We start from the raw sequence: 17,592 nt of genomic DNA, 5'->3' as shown, positions 1-17,592 counted from the left end.
TTCGAGGTAGAGATTTGACTTGTGGAAGTTTTTGCGGTAAAGCAACTTGAGATTTAAATGCACATTTCTGCTATGTGACACTATTTTTGAGGGTTTGGATTTGGGTGTAATTGTGCATGAATATGTTCTAAAATTTTGAACGTTGGAAAATGGTTTCTATTTATTTTATTTTTTTTGTATTCTGCCCTCATTCCATTGACAACTTCTTTGTTGCTTTTGCATGATAATACAGCGTTTTGTGCAACCATGAGAATTGAATGTTTTCGGATGCATTTTAGCCCGTATATTTCGTGATTTATTTATGGCTTATAAAGTCACATTCCTGGTTCGATTCTCATCAATCTCACGTTTTTTATGATGAATGCATGAACTGCACATTGTTAAAAAATCAAAAGAGCACAGCACATTTTTATTTTCAATTTTGCATTTTGATTGATTTGATAATAAATATATCTATGCCAACTATTAATATATTTGAAATTAAATTATATTGCAATGAAAATAGTTCCAAGAGCTTCTGAAGCAAAATGGTAAAAAAAAATATCTAATACTTCCAATGCTAAAAAGAGTCATTCAGGATCTAATAAGTATGTATGTTTGCAGTTTAATTAAAGCTCAAGCTCAATCATTTTACCGACGTTTGATTTAACAATCAAAAAACAATAATGCAGCAAGGTATCATTAACAAATGTATTTTATAGAACTATAAAAAAAGCATAAAAAAAAACCATGATGTTTTAGAAAAGAGAATTTTTAAAAAATATATTATAAATAGTTTCTAAATCGAATAAATTTAAAAATAAAATACAATAAAAATCAACAAGTTTTTTTTATACCAATTTACAAAGTTTTTAACATAAATAAAACTATAAGGAATTTTTTCAAAAAGCTTGGTAATTTAAAAATTCAATCAATTTCAAAAAAATTCAAGTTATATAGCTATTATATTAGGACTAAACATGAAATCAAAATAAATTTCTACTAAAAAATATATGCCTAATCTAATTTACAAACTTGTCAATTTAGAAATATAAATAACTTTAAGTCTTAAAAACAAAAAATAAAAAAATCAACTAATAATTCAACCTTGCAAAGCTTAAGTAATGTCATTACTTAAATCCTCTTAAAAAAGATATACTTTTAAATTTATTTGACAAGCATAACAATCTTAATCAATCCCTCAAATCAATTATTGTTAAACAAGAAAGATTTGCTAAGTTATTTGTTAAGCCTATGAAATTGGAAAAAATTCTCAAAGTAAGTATTATTAAAGAAAAAACATTTGCAAAGCTTATCAAGCTTAAACAATGTCTATATTCAAGTATTGTAAATATATCAAATTTTAAACCTTGAAAGGATTTTTGACTACCTTGCCATTTTAGATAAGACACTTATATCAAGCATTGTCAAAGAAGAAAGATTTGCCAATCATTTGACAAGCTTTTCAAGCTTATGCAATTACTCAAATAAAGTCTTATTAAAGAAAATTAAGCTTGAGCAACCACTCAAATGAAACGTTGTCAAAGAAGAAAGATTTGTCAATTCATTTGGTAAGTTTGTCAAGCTTCAGCATTTATTTTAAATAAAGCTCTTCCAAAGAAGAAGGATTTCTCAATTTATTTGGCAAGCTTGTCAAGCTTAAGCAACTACTCAAATCAAGGCTTTTCAAAAAAGAAAGATTTAACAATTCATTTAGCAAGCTTGTCAAGCTTAAGCATTCATTTAAATAAAATTCTTCTAAAGAAGAAAGTTTTGCCAATTCATATGATAAGTTTGTCAAGCTTGAGCAACTACTCAAATCAAGTTTTATCAAAGAAGAAAGACTTTCTAATTTATTTTGCAAACTTCACAAGCTTGAGCATTCATTTAAATCAAGCTCTACCAAAGAAGAAAAATTTGTCAATTCATTTGGCAAGCTTATCAAGCTTGTGCAACCATTCAAATAAAATATTTCAAAAAAAAAATATTTTTCATGTCATTTGGAAAACTTGTTAAGCTTGAGTAATTACACAAATTAAGGCTTTTCAAAGAAGAGAGATTTATCAGTTCATTTGGCAAGCTTGTCTAGTTTGAGCAACCAATTAAATGAAATGCTGCTAAAAAAAAAAAAGACTTTTCAATTTATTTGACAAGCTTATCAAGCTTGAGTATTCATTTAAATAAAACTCTTCCAAAGAAGAAAGATTTATCAATTCATTTGGCAAGCTTGTCAAGCTTGAGCATCCTCTCATATTAAGTATTTTTAAAAAAGTTAGATTTGTTTATTCTTTTGACATTATATTTAAAGTTTTATTTTATTAAATAATCTCATGTTTGTTAAATTTTTAAGATTTTTAAAATCTTTTTGTACTACATTAAGTCCAATAGATCCATCTAAATCAAGTCTCAATAATATAATAATTATAAATAGTATTTTAGGTAGTATTTTATTAAAAGTTAATCCTATTAGACTCAATATTGTCAATTCTTCAAATACTTCTCAAAACTCTTTGTTGCATATTGTAGAGAATAGCTTTATTTTGTTGATATAAAAAGTAGAAAGATGATTATTATTTCTTAGTAATAAAACTTTTAATTTCTTTGTATTTTTTTATCAAAATCATAAGTATTTCAAAGTGTCACGGATATAAATCCACAATAATTATTACTTAAGTAATATGAATAGGTAGAATTAGATAAAAGTAGATTAATTTCATACTATCTTCTAGAAGAGCTTCTCAGAAGCTTCTTAGATGCTATTTTGACTTTATATATGTTTGTAGTTGATTGATAGCTTAGAAACTTGGTCAACAAACTATCCATGTGCTACATGTGTTGGTAGCTTGCACAATAAGTTAACTACGTGGCGTTTATATAGAAAACTTGCCTTGCAAGTCAAGATACATGTCATACAAAGTCAACACGTTTTTGAAGGTCTTATAGAATGTCGCCACATAGATCCTAGGTAAATAGTATATATAGAAGCAAGAGTGAAGCTTTCTTCACTCTTGTCAACTCTTTTATTGCTTCTAGTCTAAATTCAAGAGTCCCTAGTTTCTATCTTTTGGCATTAGCCATTCCAATTTACTTTTAATATACATATTTTTTAATTTTTATTTTGTCACTTTTCTTTTGACATAAATTTCTCAAGTTTGTGTATCTTCTTTCAGTTTATGTCCTCGATAGATCGACAAGAGTATACTTATAATATTAGAGCTTTATCTTCTCTTGATTAAGAGTAGATTATTTTTTTTCTTGATAAGACATAAGCATATTAAAAGTTGCGAATTATCCTCTTCTAAATTAATATTGTTCTTAGTATTTTTTTTGTTTTTAAGTCCTCTCTTTTACTTGTCTTGAATAATATTAGATTTTTTTTTTTCTTTTCTAAATGTTATCACAGCAAAGCTTTTTGAAATGAAAAATGCAATGGCACAAATTTAAGAAAAATTAAAGAAGTTGATGATTGCCATGCATCCACTTAGTTTATGACCACCAAGAGTAACAAAAATGAGAGGAAGTGAAGATACAAACATGATTGGAGCCGCTTCAACATCTACACCAAATCACATCTCTTCTCTTATTGTAAAACATCCTTTCAATATTAGAGAATCTAGACTTGCCTTACTCGAGAAGTTTGATGGCACAAGATCTAAGTTTTGAGGATTTATCAATCAAGTACAACTTGTGATTGAACTTTAATCTTAAAGTTATTCAACATAAAGATCATAAGTTAGATTTATTGATACACTTTTTTAAAGTTTGACATTATTATGGTTTCATCTTTTCTTGAATGACAAGATCCAATATTAAATAATCTAGAGGCTTTTTTTATAGAGTTTTGATCTATGTATGAAAAACATGATGCAATTTGTGTTGCAATCAATAAAATTCATATCTTGCAATAAGACAATCGATCAATGATATCATATACTTCACAATTTTGACAACTAGCAATCGATGTCAAATGGGATGATATTGTCCTTATTATCCAATTTTTCTATAAATTACAATATGAAGTAAAGAAATTGATGCTCAACTTACTTGATCTTTAGACATTGAGTCAAGCAATTAACTTTGTTGTGAAGTAAGACAATCAACTTTTTAAGTTTCAATCTGAGAATCGTGCAAAATAATCTTCATGTTATTATAATTCAATGACAACACCAACGACTTCTCAATCTAAACATTTGAAAGTAAAATACATGTAAATTGATGCGGTATATTTAAACCTCTTATTCAACAAGAAAAGACTTGTTATTGTCAAAAAAGACTATGTTTATATTGTAGAGAAGCTAAGCACATTGCTCAACATTGTCTAAAGAAATGATGCAACTATAAAATGAGGAGTAAAATTGTCAAAGATGAAAAAATATCAAAAAATGAATTTGTCCAATTACAATAGGGACCGTGCAGTTGGAATCTTATACAAATGAAGGTCCTATTGTCTCCTCAAAATCTTCTCTTTATTTTACAATAGATGTGTATTTAAGACCTAATAATTACAAAGCCTCTACTTTAATAGATTCAGGAGTCTTATCTTATTTTTTATATGAAAAGTTTGTTAAAAGCTATAAAATACCATTAATATAAAAAAATTAAACTCATACATGTAGAAGTCATAGATGGCCATCTGTTATCTTCTAGAGATATTACTCACAAAATACTTCCTGTAGATATAGTAATAAATAGTTATAATTGTTGCATAATTTTTAATATAATTAAATCTCTCTCTAATTTGGTCATTTTAAGTTTATTATAGCTAAAAAAATATAATCCTCTCATAGATTGGATTTCTTATAAATTTGACTTTCCTCAGAGCACTATTAAGAGTTTTGTAGAAAGCCATGAAATTAATATAGCCAAATCCATACTTATAGTTACAAAAGCTTTCTTGCATGTTACAAAAGAAGGATCACCTTTTGTTATTTATGCCACATCTATTTTTAATGATGAAAAGACTTTAAATAGATTTCTAAGTTAATATCAAGATTTTTAAGATATTTTTTTGAAATATCATCCATATAATTGTTGAATCGATCTTAAAAAAAGAAGTTATCCACTATTTGGTCCAATCTACAATTTATTACAAAATAAGTTGGCCGAACGCAAGAAGTACATTGACGAGAACTTGGCAAAGAATTTCATACGTCATTCAAAATTTCTTATTATAGCTCCTATCTTATTTGTAAAGAAAAAAGATGAATCACTACGAATATGCATAGATTATCAAAGACTCAACAAGATTACCATCGAGAATAGGTATCCTTTATCCTTGATATCTAGACTTCTTGATTAATTAAATCAAGGTAAGATCTATATAAAAATAGATGTACGAAGAGCATACAACTTGATCTGCATTAAAGAAGGAGATGAATAGAAGATTATATTTTTAAAAAGGTATGGGCACTTTGAATATAATTTCATGCCTTTTGGACTCACAAATGCACCAACTACTTTTCAATAACTTATGAATGATATTTTTTATGAGTTTTTAGATGATTTTAGTGTCTATTATTTAGACAATATTTTCATCTATTTTAAGAACATAGGAGATTATAAAGTTTATATTTGCTATGTATTACAAAAACTTAGAGATACAAAATTGTATATTAACTTGAAAAAGTATATATTCCATACTACTCAAGTTAAATTCTTAGAATATATTATTTCAAACAAAGAACTTATGATGGATTTGAAGAAGGTTCAAACTATTATAGATTAGAAGATTTCAATAATAATAAGAGATGTTCAATACTTTTTGGGCTTTGTCAATTACTATCAGATCTTCATCAAAAAAAAATTCTTAAGTTGCAGCTCTTCTTACACATCTTATGTGCAAAGACAAATTTGATTAGAACAAAGAAGCTAAAGCATCTTTTAAAGCCTTAAAGTTGACATTTATTTTTGCACCAATCTTTTATTGAATTGACTTTTTGAAGGCATTTTTTTTGGAAATAGATGCATTAAATTTTGCTATGGATACTATTTTGTCACAAATAGGAGAAGATGACAAGCTCTAGTCAATAGCTTTTTATTCTAAGAAATTCTCAACAGCCAAGATTAACTATGAGATACATGACAAAGAACTTCTTGCAATTATTGATTCTTTTTAAGAATGACATCATTATCTAGAAGGCGCTTTTAGTTTAATCATCATATATGCAAATCATAAGAATCTCAAGTATTTCATGTCAACATGTATTTTGAATTATCGCTAAGCTTTTTTGAGCATATTTTTATCAAGATTCAAGTTCAATATCACTTATCAACTGCGAAAACAATAAGATTTGTCCAATGCCCTTTTTAAATGTTCTTATCTTACACCTAAAGAAGAAGATGCTCCTTTTGATTAACAAAGGATAATTTTATTGAAGCTAGAAGTACTTCATTTTTGAGTAGTGAAATCAACATTTATTTTTAATTCAATTTTTTTTTAAGAAAATTCAATCAAGTATGTCATCTGATCCTCTTGTTCATGATATCAAGAATACTTCTTCTAAGTTTTATGATACTTCAAAGTTTGAGTTCAAGAACAACCTATTTTATTTCAAATGATGACTATATGTTCCAAAAAGAGAAGTACATTTACGTGTTCTTCAAGCACATCATGACTTTCTAGTAATAGGATATTTTGGATACAACAAGATTTTGGAATTAATATCTAATGATTTTTGGTGGCCAAAAATGTGGAAGGCTGTAAAAGACTTTGTTCAATCATGTGACATTTATTCAAGGTCAAAAACTCCTCATCATCAACTTTATCAACTACTTCAGCCATTACCTATTCCAGAACAACTATAGTCTTTTGTTTCTATGGATCTTATTACGAATCTTAAAGTATCAAGTTTGTATGATTTTATATTTGTGATAGTAGATTGTTTTATCAAAATGATATATTTTTTATCATACACAAAATCTATCATTGGTAAAGAAACTCTCAAGTTTTTCTTTGATAATATCTATTGATATCATGGATTATCAAAAGATATTATTTCAAATAGGAAGGTTCAATTTATATCAAGATTTTGGAAAATCCTTTTTAAGGTTCTAAAGATAGACATAAAATTTTCTTTGGCCTTTCATCCTCAAATTGATGGACAAACAGAGCAAGTAAACAAAGTTTTGGAATAATATTTAAGATATACTATCAATTATCAAAAAGACAATTGAAAAACCATCTTACTATTAATAGAGTTTATTTATAATAATATAATATATTCTTCTATGTAACAAATATATTTCTTTACTAATTATGGTTACCATCCATGACTTGATATTTTTCACTTTTCAAAGTTAATAATCCTACGATAAAAGATTTGACAAATTATTTGTTAGATCTATATGTAACAATGAAGGTGTAATTAAAGAAAGCTCAAGAACAACAAAGATCAATTCGAATGCCTATCAAAAGAAATAACTACAATTCAATGTAGGTGACAAGGTATGGTTATTACATCATAATATGAAGACTATTCATCCTTGTGACAAGTTGGACTATTACAAGCTTGGATCTTTTCTTATTTGTGGAAAAATCAATCTAATTGATTATTAATTATATCTACAAAAGTAAAAAAAAATCCATCTTGTATTCCATGTGTCTCTTCTTAAACCATATAAGAGTTTGAACATACTAAGAAAAAGATAAGTTTTACGTCCTCCTATAAAAATAGATAATAATGAAGAGTTTGAAGTGGAAGAAGTTTTAGACTCAAGGCGGCCCCAAAATAAGTTAGAATATCTTATCCACTAGGGCAGATATAATATTAATAAATACACATGGGAGACAATAAAGAATCTTACAAATGCAACAAAGATAATAGAGGCTTTTCATCAATAACATCCATCAAAACTAAGATGAAGGATAACAAACTTTTGCTATAAAAGATACATAATTCAAGAAAGATTGCATTCTATCTTTTATCTTCATTTGTAGTTTCTGTATAATTGTGGCATTAAGGAAAAATGAAAAATCAATAGTTGGCAGATTCAACTTAAAAGCTATCATTTGATGACTTACTGAACAAGACATTGCAATTATCACAACCTTCAAGACGACTTAATAAAGATGAAGACCTTCAAGAATAACATGTTCTTCCTCAAATAAATGACAAGATACAACATGTTTGTCATCATGATGTGAGAAAAGACTCTCAATGCTTGGTGATTTTATTGGAAGTAGGCAAACTCTTGATGATATTACAAATGTTTTATTTGAAGGAAGTTACAAAGGTTTCAACAATGATCAAATTACAGGGTGATCTTCTCGCCTTAGAATGGGACATTATTGATGGCTGAGAGGACCTATTAACTACTTTTGAAGGGAAGAAAGATCAGAGTATGTGGCAAATATAATTCACTACATCTTAGACTTTCTTAACATATGATCACCACTCCTTGTAGAACTCGTCCCTAAAAATGGAGGTAATGTCATGGATATATATCTATAATAATTGTTATCTAAGTAATATGAATAAGTAGAATTAGATAAAAATAAATTAATTTCATACTACTTTCTAGAAAAGCTTCTTAAAAGCTTGTTAGACACAGTTTTGACTTTACATATGTTTTTAGTTGATTGATAGGTTAGAAACTTAGTCAACAAACTACCTATGTGCCACATGTATTGATAGCTTACAAAACAAGCTAATTATGTGGTGCCTATATAGAAAACTTGGCTTATAAGTCAAGATATGTGTCATGCAAAGTCAACACGTTTTTAGAGGTCTTATAAAATGTTTTTTCATAGATCTTAAGTAGATAGTATATATGGAGACAAGAGTGAAGCTTTCTTCATTCTTGTCAATTCTTTTCTTGCTTCTTATCTAAATTCAAGAGTCTCTAGTTTTTTTTAATCTTTTGGTGATAGTCATTCCAATTTCCTTTTAAAATATATACTTCTTTATTTCTATTTGGTCACTTTTCTTTTGACACAAATTTTTTAGGTTTATGTATCTTCTTTCAGTTCATGTCATTGATACAAAGACATCTTCACTTTGCTTTGAATTAATGTTACATATAAGTATTTGTAGAAAATAAAAGTATATTATTTTTATAATAAATCTTTTCAACATATCTTTTATATTATAATCAAGAGTTATACCTTCCAACTAAGCAATATGATAAGAAAATAATTAGAAATTATAATCCATAGCTTTATCAAGTACTTTCAATCATGCACAAATCTCTAAGTGTTTTATATTGCAACACACAAGTTTTGTAATATTGTTCTTAATAAAAATTCAAATGTCTTATCTTTTATTATCATTAAATATTTATTTTATATCAATAATTGTATTCAAGTTATTCTACCACTATTTGAAAGTCTTACCTTTGTTGTTATTCCATGCATTGGCACCATATTTGCATTCCAAATTTGTGTGTCTTTGTATTCTTTTTCTTCTTCAACAATCTTTTGTCCCATATCTTGTAATTGATCATGCACTTCTATTATTCCATCTTTTTTTTTATTTTTATCATTGATTGATGAACCAACATATCTAAAACATTACTTATATCTTGCTCTTCAACTCTACTTTTTTTATTGGTCCATATTTATATTATAGTCTCTTTCATTGTACCATCCCATTTCACATTATTACAAAAGAAGCAACATATGTTCAAAAATATATTCTTTTCTTTAACTTTCATGACATCAAAACTTATCTTCAAAACAGTCCATAGCTTATATTTACTATCTATTTCATCTCCACCCAAAGGTCTTCCTCTTCTTAACTTCTGTAAAACTCTTTTTTAATATTTTAATCTCTTTTGTCCTCCTAAAAATGACCCCACAACTTTGAAACTCAAAGGTAGTCTATTACAAGATCTTACAATCTCTTTGCCAACTTTAATAAGTTCTTGAGGCAATTCATCACCATCCCTATAAAAAAAAGATTTGTCAATTCATTTAGTAAGCTTGATTACTAAATTCAAAAGTCAAATATAATCGAAGAACAAATAATAGGCAAATTAGAAAACAGAACAAGGATTTCTTCTTAGGCTTAAGAGATAATACATTGTCGTACAACTGATTTGAGTTAGAATCATGTTGGACACATTTTACACTTCATAAGTTTGGATTGAAAATGAAATGATTTAATACAATAAGTATGGATTCTATGAAAGAGACAAACAACAACAAAATTACGAACTAATGAGAATAATAAAAAAAATGAAGTAAGGAGGCAATAAAAAAATAAATGTAAGAACAAAAGAGAGTAATTTACTATTGTGGAAAGACAACTATGAAGCAAGAAGAAGTTTAGCACAAAAAGAATACAATAAGAGTGACAGTAAGAGCAATAAGTAGAATGCAGCAATAAAGAATTTATAAAATACTATAGAAGGCACCTAAAAGTGTCATTGAAGAATGGTGGAATTTGAAATAGACCTATGATTAAGAAAGAAGAAGAAGATAATAAGATGTTATCAAAAAAACTAGAGTAGAGAGATTATCAATAAGAATAGCATCACATCAATATAAAGGTTTAATAAGTGGACAAATATAACATGGTGTGTATTATAATTGTAGTGTATTAATTTAAAAAAAAAATTACAATTAATAGAAACTAGCAACGTGGTGAGAAAAAGAAAATAACATTAGTTGATGAATGAAAAGACTTGCCAAATAGATTTGAATAAAAGAGATGTTTATTGTACATTATTATATGAAAAACTGAATAGTATACTATATAAGAGCATGAAATGTGGATAAGAAAAAATATACATGATTTAAAGATGTATAAGATGCAATAAAGTAGATGTTTTGAAGTAAAATTAAGAAGTCCAAAACTAATTAAAAATGTAGTAGAATGCATAAGGTAATAATTTTTTTTCAAATGCATTAGATTTCTTTGAATTATGTTCTAAGATCCCCCTTTTAATAAAAAAGTGTTTTATTATTTGAAAAAATTTATATATTTTGTTTTATTTATTTTACTTATTTATTTTACTTATTTATTTCTTTATTTTTATTTTTAAAAAATATATAAGTTGTGGCAAATAGTTTTGTATAAGTCAAAGAGGTTCTTCTTCACAAAATTGTTGTAGTTTTCTTAAAACCATCATACAATCATTATTATTTGTCGAATATTTTTTTAAAACCACCAAGTTTATTTAAGTTTCTAATTTTGTTATTATATCATTATAACCTACTATTAGACTTAAGAAGTGAATTTTAATTAATTTTTTTTATATAAAAATTTAATTTTTATTAAAAAAATAAAATTTCTTTATAAAATCCAAAAATTATTCCTCTTAAACTTAATATTACATTATTAAAGTAAAAAAATTGTCTTAAAGTTATATATCTTTCTTCAAATATTTCTCTAAAATTCTAATTTTTTTTATTTCTATTTCTTTTATATTTTTGATACAAATCAAGGATATATCATACTTATTAATATTTTTTAATTATTTGAATCAATTAAATAAGAATTCTATATTGAATTATATTGGTCTAAATTAGAATCTACTTGATTTGAATAAGTATTGTTGTCTTTAAGCTGCTTAGTAACTATTTCAAGTATAATAAGAAGAAATTGATTAAAATTATTATTTATAAATTTGGAAAAAAAGATAAAATTTTGTACCTAAGATAATAAATTATACTAATAATCATGTCAGATAAGTGATTTTTATTACTAATTTTTAAATATTATATTTTATTTCTAAATTTTTAAATATTATGATTATTTTTTATATTATAATTTCTCTTAATATAATAATTGTAAAAAATAAGGTAAAATTCATAAATATTTCAAATGATAAAATAATCAAATATTTATAAAAATTGCACAATTATAATAATACATCAGATAATAAATCAAACTTAACTTTTAACCTTTGAATAAATATTTCAACTATCTCTTCAACAATTTGAAGAAAATAACTCTCATTAAAGAATTATATTAATATAATTTCAATCAAATATTAAGCTATTTTATGCTAATTAAAACATGCATAAAGATTAAATATACTAAATTGAAATGAATAATCTAAAAATATGATTACTATATTATAGATAAATAATATAATTCAAGAGCCTTTTTTTAGTAGTAGTTAAAAAATAACATAAAATCTTATATTTAAAATGAAAGATTATTTTAATTGAATGACTTCTTTTTCTTCTAACTTATTAAAAATAAATTATTGATGCATATTGTTACAAGCCTTCTCGATTGAAATACATTATAAATATTTAAATCTTAGTTTCACTTGCACTTTTGTTGTATTTATTGCTTATAAAGTAGATATGATACCTTCGTATTCTTTAGACACATATTTAGATTATATTTGTAAAGAATTATAAATTATGTATTTTTTAATATTATAATAAATTGAATACTTTAATTTTTATATATTTTTTAATTATAAAATATAAATTTGAAATAATTCTAAATTTTTGATATATATATTATAATTAAAATAGATTTGTTTGATTACTTATTAAATATATTTTCTATACATCTATTATTCAAGTAATATTTAAGATTATCTATGATTTATTATTCAATCTTTAATTTTAAATTGATGATGGGTTGTTTTATATTCAAGCTTTATATATTTTTGAAACCTTTTCAAATCATAGTAAAGAGTCTTATTATCTTATATACCAACATCTATTTGTGATGTCAAAGAAACCAACTATTCATTACAAATCTAAATATCTAATTGATTGAGATTGATTCATAACAATCTTTTGAAAGATTAGTTGAAGTTAATAATTGAATCATATGAAATAGTTGTTATGCTCTTGTAAGATACTGATATAGTGGTAGAATTTAGTTGTATATAATTTTTAAATATTAAAAGCTTCATATTATATTAATATTACTATCAAAGAAAAATCATATGAATCAATGAATATGACTAGGAGTCTTCTCCATAGATTTTCAAGCATGTTATGATAATATAGAGATTGGATGATATTGAGGGATTTAATTAAGAATTTGAAATTCTTAAGTAATTTCACAATAAAATCCAATGCCTACTATATAATATGTGGATTTCTATCATTTATAGCATTCTATAGTTTTGATTGATTACTTTTGGAAGTCATGCAATATTGTGAAATCCTTTGAGAAAGAAAAAATTAAAGATAATCAAATATGTGGAGTTGTTGGATGTAGAATATTTCATAGATTTAAATTTATATTATATTATCAACTATTATTCTCAAACAAACTTTAACTTCAAGGATACAAAGTTAATGAAAGAATTTAACTTTTAGAAAGATAACATTAATTAATGGAAGTGTAAATTGCAGTACTTTTAGGACATGGTTAAGTATTAGTGTAATAAAGCAGTAGTACATTATGTTGTGATAGATGAATTATAAGGCAGGAAATTTTCTTCTAAAAAAAATATTACTGAGATAATTCAAAATTATGGAGATTATAAAAACAAAGTTTTTCTGGAATAGAAATATGTCTAACAAGAGATAAAAGTGATGCATTAGAACATAGACTGTGTTGTTTTTGTGTTACTTTGTATTAAAATTTACATATTAATTAATATTTTATTATTTTTTTACTTTTGAATATATATGACAAACTTATTAGATATGGCAAATTGGAGCAAAAAAGAAAATCATGAAAAGAAAGAAAGAAAAAAAGAACAAAAGCAAGAGAGTGAGTCGACAAATTAGCTTTATTGCTAAATCATCTCAAGATTGCTTTGGCTTCAAAGTAGCACTATCCAATGCTATCTTGGATAATGTTGCAAAGAATTTGATTGGCAACTCTTCCAAGAGGAGCCACATAGAATTTGCTTATTGTCTATCTCTTCTTTTTCTTTCTTTTGCCACTCCATTTTTAGTATTGAAAGTTTCATTGTCTATTTTTGAAATTTAAGCTCTATGTGCTAGTTTTTGATTCTTGTTCACTCTAATTGATCTGCATGCTTGCCTCCAAGTTAAGTGATGTTAGAAAGTGATACACTAAATGGAGCTTCTTTATAAAACTATTTTTTTTAGTGGATTGGTTATCACTTATACTCTTTGATTTTATAAAAAGAGTGATGCGATATGAAAGTGATGCATATCAATGGCACTTCAAATTTAAGTGGATTTTTTTTTTTTTTTTTTTTTTTTTTTTATCTACTTTATTTTTATGGTTGTTTTTTCTTATAACATTTAAATACCTTTTATATGAAATAATATTTTGAGAAATATTTATTAGTCACTAAATGCATTTAATTTTTTTGCAATATGTAGAATTTTTTTTTAAAGAAACAAAACTAACATGAAAGAACATGAAGATTTGATAAGTTTTTGGCATAGAATCTGAGCCTAATAATTCACCTATCAAAATATGAATTTAAAAAAATAAATTCATTAATTTAAAGAACCTCTTGAATTTCTAATTAGATGTTTAGAAACTCTTTGATATTTATAAAAGAGAAGAAACTAATGAACCTTAATCTCTTACAACTTCACCTACAAGACTCTTGTACATGGCTCCAATTTTTCATGGATAAAAATGATGTTGATTGTAATATATATATATATATATATATATACATAAAGTCCAAATATTATTTCAAATTAGATTGCATCACTTACTTTTCTAATTGTCTAAGCATCAACATGAAGGCAACGTTATATTTAAGTATTTAATTCATTATTAGCAATTTCTTGTTTGCATAAGTACAATAATATCCTATGTAGCTCAAAACTTTAGAGGCATGAATTTTCAAATGTTAAATATTTAAAATTTAGGATTGAAAAAAAAACTTTTTTTAAGCTTATTATGTTGATGATTGATCCATTTACTATCATGATTAGCAAAAGTTACCAAAAATAAATCCAAGAGCTTAAAAACATAATCAATTACATTGCAAAATCTAGTGAACACTCTATAAAGCTATTATAGAGCTTTTGATAATATACGCCTAAGAGAACAAATCAAAATTATTTTTATAAGAAACTAGTTGGAACAAAGGCTTAAAATTTGATATATGTGATGGCTTTTACTTAAGATTTACAAACATATATCCACCTTCACATATAAGAAGGGATAGTCTATTAGTTCATGCACATCCTTGGAATCAATAATAAGTTCAATTATAGACTGTTAAATGGTCAAATTAAGATTAGCCATGGTAAGAAAGAAGATGTCTTCAATAGCTTGCTATGGAGACTCTTTTTATATTGGGTGCCTAAGCATTAAGATTTTGACCAAATTTTTTCTTTTTTGCATGGACTTAATTATAGTAGGAAATAAATTAATATCTTAAGTTACAAAAGTAGGAAGTCTAGTATTCTTTGGACTGAAGGATATGATATATTGATGTAAGAAGAAAGAACAATTGTATTGTATGTGTTGCAAAATAAGATTGTTGACAACCAATAAAGAGTTGGGATATTTGAAAGTGCATTTTAAATCAATACAATGAATATAGGCATATTGGTAGGAGGTTGCAATATTTGTTAATGATAAAATAGAGCTATGTAAAATACAATGTGAATAAGTGGAAAGAAGTCTATGTACAAGTGCAAAAGGTTTACAAAAGCAAAGTACAGACAATACGTTGAGGCTTGTATACATGTTCTTTAGGCAAAAAAATTAAAAGAAGACAAATTTTGGATACAAGGGTGATGATATGAAAATAAGAACATGTAAGGATTATAAAAATAAAGAGGATATTTATGGATCAATCATGGATTACAAATGCAATCAAAGATAATTAGATGCAATCAAAGCAAAGAAAAAAAGGCATTATACGAACAAGTATAGGCTACAAATAATATAATAGAGATGTAGATATTGAAGGCAGTGGATCAAGTTAACCAAAAGTTGGTCTTTCTTAAATCTATAGACAACACCACCTAAAAAGATCTTGAAGTATGACTGTATTTTTAATTGAAGAAATTAAAAAAAATGTCATGGATGTACATAGATATTCTAATAAATATCTATAAAATTAGATAAAAATAGATATAAATAAATAAAATTAGATTAATTTAATAATTCTTTTTAGAAAAGCTTCCTAAAAGCTTTATAGATGCTATTCTGACTTTACATGTGTTTGTAGTTGATTGGTAGATTAGAAAGTTGGTCAACAAATTAACTACATGTTGATGGCTTATGGAACAAGCTAACTATGTGGCGCACATATAGAATACTTGCCTTGCAAGTTGAGATATGTATCTTGCAAAGTCAACATATTTTGGAGGTGCTATAGGACATTGCCACATAATTCCTAGTTAAGAGTATATATGGAGACAAGAGTGAAGCCTTCTTTACTCTTGTCAATGCTTTTCTAGTTCTTAGTCTTGTTTCAAGTCTTTCTAGTCTTTTTGTTTTTGGCAATAGCCATTCTAGTTCAATATTATATCATCTTTGAGTGACTTTCTAGTTCCTTTCAGTGATACAAGAGTGTATTAAGGATTTTCTTTTCTTGAAATTCATATCCTTGACAATTTGATAATAGTGCTAATTTACTGTTTTTGTCTTGTTTTAAAAATAAGTGGATTATTCAACTTCTTTTATTATGTTTTGAAGGTTATAGACTACCTACTTTTGAACAAATTTTTAAATTTTCTAACACTGATATTTTCCTAAAAGAAAGTGGATTATCTCTCTTTGTAGAAAACATCATAACAACTTACATAAAAAAATCAAAATAAGTATAAGACTAATTATTACTTAATCATTGATTTTTTCTTATAGTTAAAAAATTTATAGTTGAAAAAAATTTATTTTAGATATTTTATGTTATCTTAAAAAAAAACATAATCTTGCCACTATGAAAATATATATATATATATATATATATATATATGTATGTTTGATTGGTATATGTTTGTTTGTATTTTTTTTTTACTACTTTTGTTTAACTTCAATGGATAGAAATTTTATCAATTATGAAAGAAATATTAATTATAGGATCTAAATTTATCACCTAAGAATAACCTCCATTCCAACAAATATTATCAAGTAAGTAAGAAATATTAGTTAATGGATAAAAAATAACCTATATATATACACAAGTGGTAGCCTATATAGCAAGCTAAACAAAACAATTATGCATTCTATTGTTATTTGATTCTAATGTTTGTAAATCTTATTTAATTATCAATCTATCTGTAAGCAATTTTCTTCTTATTTTTTATTTAAAATATTAATAAATATAAATATTTCAAAAATTAAAAACTTATAATTTTTTCTATTTTTATAATATAATTTATGTTTTTACATTTTATGACTCCTCAAAAATAAACATGGAGTGTGTCAAGCAAGAGGCTAAGGTGTGAAAGTGGTCCTAGTACAAACAAAGAAACTCTATGAAGATAGTTGTTTTCATCTTGCATGAGGCTGCAATATGAAATCCTTCATCAACTGCAAAACATCTCCTACAAGTATCAACGATTAATAATCATCGCTTCATTATAAATTGATGTAAGTTTAAACCTCAACATACAGCATGAAAAACTCAAAAATATTGACATTTCACTCTGTTCTAAAAGAAGCTTTTTTCACGAGCAAGACTGGTCCACAGTCCAAAGTCCTACAGTTTCAATAATATGATAGTAGTTTATTTCTAGTTCTTCAAGTTGGAGACATCCCCTAGCAATGGCAACTAGGCTGTGGTCACCCATGTAATATG

This window comes from Physcomitrium patens, chromosome 6 (genome assembly GCF_059467195.1).
Source record: "Physcomitrium patens ecotype Gransden chromosome 6, ASM5946719v1, whole genome shotgun sequence".
NCBI classification, from domain to species: domain Eukaryota; kingdom Viridiplantae; phylum Streptophyta; class Bryopsida; order Funariales; family Funariaceae; genus Physcomitrium; species Physcomitrium patens.
The sequence above is the reverse complement of the archived record's forward strand: the minus strand, read 5'-3'. Positions refer to the sequence as shown.